The 7930-nt window shown below is 38.3% G+C and overlaps 1 non-coding gene across 1 annotated transcript; it reads right to left on the bottom strand.

Annotated features, from left to right (window-relative positions):
- Window positions 1–7489: 7489 nt before the first annotated feature.
- LOC141569779 (U8 small nucleolar RNA) lies at window positions 7490–7654 on the bottom strand. Its single transcript, XR_012493575.2, has one exon. It is a non-coding gene; the product is annotated as a U8 small nucleolar RNA (small nucleolar RNA).
- Window positions 7655–7930: the final 276 nt, after the last annotated feature.

Genomic DNA, 7930 nt, shown 5'->3' on the forward strand with positions numbered 1-7930 from the left:
AATTTCTTTTTTAAAAAATTTCTTGGGCTGGCCCGGTGGCTCAGGCGGTTAGAGCTCCATGCTTCTGACTCCAAAGGCTGCCGGTTCGATTCCCACATGGTCCAGTGGGCTTTCAACCACAAGGTTGCCAGTTCAATTCCTCCAGTCCCGCAAGGGATGGTGGGCAGTGCCTCCTGCAACTAAGATTGAACACAGCACCTTGACCTGAGCTGCCGCTGAGCTCCCAGATGGCTCAGTTGGTTGGAGTGTGTCCTCTCAACCACAAGGTTGCCGGTTCGACTCCCGCGGGGGATGGTGGGCTGTGCCCCCTGCGGCTTGAAGTGGCAACTGGACCTGGACCTGGAGCTGAGCTGCGTCATCCACAACTGGGACTGAAAGGACAACAACTTGAAGCTGAACGGCACCCTCCACAACTGAGATTGAGGGGACAGCAGCTTGACTTGGAGGAGGAGCCTGGAAGTACACACTGTTCCCCTTCCCCAATAAAATCTAAAAAAAAAAAAAAATTCCCTATTTTTTGCTGTTAATCAGTTCACTTTTTCATTTGAAAATTTATTTTTATTTTTTTTAATAGTTTCAGGTGTACAAAAAATGTATACACATTTTAAGAAAGAAAAAAACTGAATTAAAATTGTAATACTCAATATATACCTATAACAAAAGATGAATACAAGTCACGTTTGACTTCTGCAATTACAAGAGGTGCTCAAAATGGTTACCATCAGCATAATTTTAATTATTTTTTTCCTTTCTTAAAATCTGTATACATTTTTTTGGTACCCTCTGTATATTTCATTATAGTTGACATTCAATATTATTCAGCTTCAGCATCAGGTGTTCAGCACAGTGGTCGGGCAGCTGCACAGTCTATGAAGTGATCCCCTGATAAGTCGAGTGCCCATCTGGCATCTTACACGATCTTTACAATATTGTTGATTATATCCCCCATACTGTATTTCATATCCTTGTGGCTATATTGTGACTCCTAATTTGCACTTTCTAAACCCTTCACCTTCTCTTCCATCCCCTCCCCCTTCCCATCTAGCAAACATCATTTTTTTTCTCTATAGCTCTGAGTGTATTTCTGTTTTGTTTGCTCGTTTATTCTGTTCTTTAGATTCCACATATGAGATCATATGGTATTTGTCTTTGTCAGTCTGACTTATCTCACTTAGCATAATATTCTCTAGGTCCATCCATGTTGTTGCAAATGGTAAGATTTCATTCTTTTTTATGGCCAAGTAATACTCCATTGTATAAATGTATCACCGTTTCTGTATCCAACCATGTATTAATAGGCATTTCAGTTATTTCCATATCTTGACTATTGTGAATAGCACTGCAATAAACATAAGGGTGCATGTATTTTTTTGAATTAGTGTTTTGAATTAGTGTAGTCACACAACAGCCTAGCCAACCGTCCCCCCGTGTCTTTCCTTAAGGAAAGAAGAGTCTGTGAGACTGTGCCTTTCTGGGACTCTGTTCCATCCTTGTGTTTCCACCGTATGTCTCTCTGTCTGGTCCCCAAAAGATGGTTTGCAGCCAAAGACGGGTAAGATATCTCACGGGAGATAACAACCTAAGCCAGGCGGAACCGAGTGAGGACCCCCAATGAGCTGCCTTAGAAAAATATGGGAAGGGGCCTTGCCTCCCCTTCCCCCTGCCTGGGAAAAGCCATTGCTGGCTCTGGCTTTTCCCTGGCACCTGTTTATGAGAGAAGTCATGAGGACAGTAAAGATCAGTTCTCTCCACTTATCTCAACGGAACTGTTACAATATGAGAGACTTGACCCTGAGAAGGTACATACCGTAATTAAGACATCATGGGACCTTGTGCTTGGCTGTTGACAGACAAAGGGTGATTGGAATAAACATTTTTCTGCTATGATGTATGAGTCTCACAGACAGTGTAAGAAACAATGTTACTTGCTTGTGTTTGTATACCTATCAGTAAAAACCTCCAGTCGGCCTTATTCTGGGCTCCAGTCCTCTGAGACTGAGAGACCCCTGGCCTTCGGAGAGATTTAACTACATTAGGTCTCTGTTTCTTTCTTAAAAACTTAACCCAAGCCGCCCCTTCTCACACCCTCACTGCCCGTGTTGCGCTGGACGCGACATCTCTGGATAGATACCCAGGAGTGGAATTGCTGGGTCATAAGGTAGTTCCATTTTCAATTTTTTGACAAACCTCTATATTGTTTTCCACAGTGGCTGCACCAATCTCCAATCCCATCAACAGTGCATGAGGGTACACTTTTCTCCACATTCTCGCCAACACTTGTTGTTTCTTGATTTATTGATGGTAGCCATTCTGACAGGAGTGAAGTGGGATCTCATTGTGGTTTTTGTTTGCATTTCTCTGATGATTAGTGACGTTGAGCATCTTTTCATATGTCTGTTGACTATCTGTATGTCCTCTTTAGTAAAATGTCTTTTCATGTCCTCTGCCCATTTTTTAATTGAGTTGTTTGTTTTTTTGGTGTTGAGTTGCATGAGTCTTTTTTTTATAAATTTTGGGTATTGACCCCTTCTCACATGTATCATTGGCAAATATCTTCTCCCATTCAGTAGGATGTCTTTTTGTTTTATTGATGGTTTCCTTTGCTGTGAAAAACTTTTTAGTTTGATGTAGTCCCACATGTTTAATTTTTGTTTAGCTTCCCTTGCCCGAGGGGACATATCAGTACAAATATTAGTAAGGGTAATATCTGCAAATTTACTTCCTATATTTTTTTCTAGGAATTTTATGGTTTTTGAGTCTTACATTTAAGTCTTTAATCAATTTTTGAATTTATTCTTGTATATGGCGTAAGAAGGTGGTCCATTTTCATTATTTGACATATATCTGTCTTTACCCCAATGTAAATTCTTGCTTCCATTGTCATAGATTAAATGACCATATAGTATAGATTTATTTCTGGGTTCTCAATTCTATTCCCTTGGTCTATGTGTCTGTTTTTCTGCCAATACCATGCTGTTTTGATTATTGTAGCCCTGTAGTACAAGTTAAAGTCAGGGAGTGTGATATCTCCAGTATTGTTCTTTTTTCTTAGGATTGCTTTGGCTATTCGGGGTCTTTTGTGGTTCCATACAAATCTGATGATTTTTTGTTCCATTTCTTTTAAAATGCCATTGGGATTTTGATGGGAATGGCATTAAATCTGTATGTTGCTTTGGGTAATATGGTCATTTTAACTATGTTGATTCTTCCAATCCAAACATGGAATGTCTTTCCATTTCTTTGTGTCTTCTTCAATTTGTTTTAAAAATGTCTTACAGTTTTCTGTATAAAAGTCTTTCACACTGTTGGTTAAGTTTATTCCTAAGTATTTCATTCTTTTTGTTGCAATTGCAAAAGGAATTTTTTTTTTCTTTTTCTGAGATTTCATTGTTAGTATATAGGAATGCAATGGACTTTTGTGCATTGATTTTGTAGCTGGCAACTTTACTGTATTCGATTATTGCTTCTAATAGCTTTTTGGTGGTCTTTAGGGTTATCTATATATAACATCATGTCATCTGCAAAAAGTGACAACTTAACTTCTTCATTCCTAATTTGGATGCCTTTTATTTCTTTCTCTTGCCTGATTGCTCTGGTTAGGACTTGCAATACTATGTTGAAAAACAGAGGTGATAGGGGACAGCCCTGTCGTGTTCCTGAACATAGAACAAAGGGCTTCGGTTTTCCCTCACTAATTATGATAGTAGCTGAGGGTTTGTCATATATGGCCTTTATTATGTTAAGGTATTTTCCTTCTATACCCATTTTATTAAGTGTTTTAATCATAAACGGATATTTTATCTTGTCAAACGCTTTTTCTGCATCGATATAATCATATGATTTCTGTCCTTTATTTTGTTTATGTGGTGTATTACATTGATCGATTTATGTATGTTGAACCATTCTTGTGCCCCTAGGATGAACCCCACTTGGTCGTGATGAATAATCTTTTTAATGCATTGTTGTATTCGATTTGCTAGAATTTTGCTTAGGATTTTTGCATCTGTATTCATCAGAGATATTGGTCTGTAATTTTGTTTTTTGTATGTTATCCTTTCCAGGTTTTGGTATCAGGGTAATGTTGGCCTCATAAAATGAGTTAGGGAGTACTGTCTCTTCAAATTTTTGGAAGAGTTTGAGCAGGATTGGTATCAGATCCTCTTTGAATGTTCGGTAGAATTCACTAGTGAAGCCATCTGGTCCAGGACTTTTGCTTTTTGGAAGGTTTTGGATGACTGATTCAATTTCCTTACTGGTGATCAGTCTATTTAGATTTTCCAATTCTTAGTGATTCAGCCTAGGAAGGCTATATGTTTCTAAGAACTTGTCGATTTCTTCTAGGTTATTGAATTTGGTGGCATATAGTCCTTCATAGTATTCTTGGATGATCCTTTGTATTTCTGTGGCATCCATGATAACTTCCCCTTTTTCATTTCTGATTTTGTTTATTCATGTCTTTTCTCTTTTTATCTTGGTGAGTCTAGCCAAGGGTTTGTCAATTTTATTAATCTTTTCAAAGAACCAGCTCTTTGTTGCATTAATTTTTTCTATTGTCTTTTTGTTCTCTATTTCATTTAGTTCTGCTCTGATTTGGGTTTCATTTGTTCTTCTTTCTCTAGTTCTTTAAGGTGTAATATGAGTTTAGTTATCTGGGATTTTTCTTGTTTCTTGATATAGGCCTGTAATGATATAAATTTCCCTCTGAAAACTGCTTTCGCTACATCCCCCAAATTTTAGTAGGATGTATTTTTATTGTCACTTATTTCTATGTATCTTTTGATCTCTCCTTTTATTTCTTCTTTGACCCAGTCGTTCTTTAAAAGTATGTTGTTTAATATCCACACCATAGAAATCACTGTGTAGCAAATGTCTGCTGAGGTTGAATTCCTCAGACTCCAGAGTTCTCCTAAGAGGGGTAAAAAGGTTTCTTAACAGCCATGCTATCTTTGAACAGCAAAGATTAAAATAATTCACTATTCTTCTGCCACCTCTTATCTTAATACTTGCTCCAGAGAAAAGTCCTGGATTCTCCTTGTGCCTAATGACACCTGTAAAAGTCTCCCGCACATTCAGTCATGCTGAGGGTTGCCGGAACTCACAAGTTAAGGTTTTCACCATCCTTCAATAGAAGAACGTTTACATCCTATCGAGACTGTCCTTTACTTCAAAGGGAAGTACAGAAAGGTGCTATTGAGTGCAAAAGGTGAGCCCTTCCTATTGAGATTTTACAGGATCCTTTTGAAAATTAAATGTGATCCAGTATTTGAAAACACCTCCCATGTAGCAGGATTGGGGAAAAAAAAGTTGGAGAATTGCGAAGCAAATTGGTCTCCTTAGAAACTCCACCAAGAAATGAAGAGGGTTGTTTTCATAACAAGTTCTAAGAGTTGCTTTTTATTGAGCAACTACTATGTAAACAGTTTATGAGAGAGACTGCATGTGTTCAGTTACGTGGTGTTTTGCTCTCCTTCCTGGAAAGGAGATGGGGAAACTACACATTCCCAATCCATTTGTACTTATGACTACCGGTTGACATTGAAATATGAACAAAAACAATATTTGTTGCCTCCAGGCCAAGTTATTTGAGAGGCAGTACGGCCATCACCATGTTTTCTGTTGGAATGTAGGTAACGGATGTGAAGTCCTTGGCAACAAACACAGAGATTCCTTCTTGGTAAGTGGAACCACTTGATGAGAGCAGCCTGAATACTTGGGTGATCTGACAGCAGAGGCCCCTGCCTATCTACATCAGATTTCATGTTCATGAGAAATTAACTTTGGTTGTTTTAAGCCATTACAGGTTTGCAGATTTTGTCTCCTGCATCAACTGGCAGTTACTTTATGTGAGTAATTCACAGCTACTATTTTTGTGGTTAGATGCATTTACTAATACTGCAAAACTAATAGTACGTATATTCTTGTTGCAAAAAACTTCTAACAATACAGATAAATAATCAAAATCTCCATGTTTCCTCAAAATTCAGGTGCCCTCCTCAGAGGTAACAACAATTAACAATCTGATGTGTGTCATTTTAAAGCTGATCTGAGGCTTTTCCATATATAGATGTGCTATAAAAATACACTGAATTTTGAACAGACATGGGCAACAATGTACATATTGATCTGCCTCTTGACCTTGTCACTTAATAAAATGAATGCAGGATATTTCCAGAACAGCACAAATAGCTCTTTTAACTACTCTATACATTTTTTAAAGTAGCTTTACTGAGATATAATTGACATACAAAACTGCACAGCTTTAATACATACAATTTGATGTGTTTGGACGTGTATACACCTGTGAAATCATCACCACAATCAAGGTAATAGACATACCCATCACCTCCAAAATTTTCCTTGTGTCCCTCTGGTTTCTTCATTTGTGGTAAAAACGCTTAACAAGAGATCTACTCTCTTAAAAATGTTTTAAGTGCATAATATAATATTGTTAACTATAGGCTATATGCTGAACAGCAGATCACTAGAAGAAATTTATCTTGCAGAACTGAAACTTTAAACCCAGGGAACAACTCCTCATTTCCCCTCCCCTCAGCCCCTGTTAACCACGGTTCTGTTCTCTGCTTCTATGAGTTGGACGCTTTTAGGTACTGCATATAAGTGGAACCATGCAGTATTTGTTCATCTGTGGCCGGTTTATTTCACTCAGCATAATGTCCTTCAGGTTCATTCACGTTGTTGCAAACGGCAGGATTTCCTCTTTTTAGGCTGAATGAGAATACATATATCATATATATATATTATATAATATATGTTTTATATTATATTATATATATAAAATCATATTTTCGTTATCCATTTATCTTTGATGGATATTCCGGTTGTTTCCATAACTTGGCAATTGTGGGTAGTGTGGCAAGGAACATACGAATGCAGATATTGCTTTGAGATCCTGATTTCTATTCTTTTGATTAAATACCTAGAAATGACATTGCTCATTCATATCAAACAGATATGGTAGTTCTGTTTTTAATTTTTTGAGAAACTTCCATACTGTTTTCTATAGCAGCTGCACCATTTTACATTCCCACCAACTGTGTACACGGGTTCAGTTTTTCCACGTCCTCGCCAATACTTAGCGTTGGGTTCAGCCGTGTTATATGCTGCCCCCTCAGCCCTGTGGGCAATAAGCGGAGCCCTAGCAGTCCGAGTGCTTCCCTCTCCCGCAGCTGCGGTAGTTCCGGGACACAGCGAGCTCGGCACACTGAGCTAGGTCTGCGTCCTGCGCCCGCGGCTCCGTCTCCGCACTTCCCTTCCCTGCCTCCCCTGCTCGCGTGATTCGCCCACCTTTAGGTGAATTCTGTAGTGGGCCTCTTCGTCTTGCCTGTCTGCTATGCAGGGTGTCCTTTGTGGAGTTATTGTTGTTCGATTAGTTGTAAATTCCAGGGGAGATTTACAGAGGCTCACCTCTCGCTGCCATTTTGATGACGTTTTCCCTGTTGGCCATTTAAAGGAGAGATTGTCAGGAAGAATCAGATCGGAACAAGCAGGGTGTTGCAAGTCTTGATTATAAAAAGACGTTAATTAAATATCATGGGAACTCCAATCATCGTGTTCCAATCTTCCCTCCATAAAAAAACAAAAAACAAAAAAAAAACCAACACCAAGAGCAGGTAAGGATTATCCTACTTGTGCAATAATTAATTTAACCATTTTCTTTCTGATGGACATAGGTAAATTATTTCCCATTCGTTGTTATGATTAATAGGACTGAAATCAACATCTTTGAACACAAAATCTTGGGCAAATGTATGCATGCTTTCTCTTCAGAAAGGCATAGCAAAATGCAAACTTGATTAAAGTGGGCAGAGTGTAAAGATTGAAAATTTTTATAAATATTGCTGAACTTCTGTTCTAAAAATGCCATACCAATTTATAGTCTCTCAGATTAATGTGTGTGAATGCCTTACAT

Source organism: Rhinolophus sinicus, chromosome 18 (assembly GCF_057876585.1).
Source record: "Rhinolophus sinicus isolate RSI-liver-muscle chromosome 18, RSI-T2T, whole genome shotgun sequence".
Taxonomy (NCBI): Eukaryota; Metazoa; Chordata; class Mammalia; order Chiroptera; family Rhinolophidae; genus Rhinolophus; species Rhinolophus sinicus.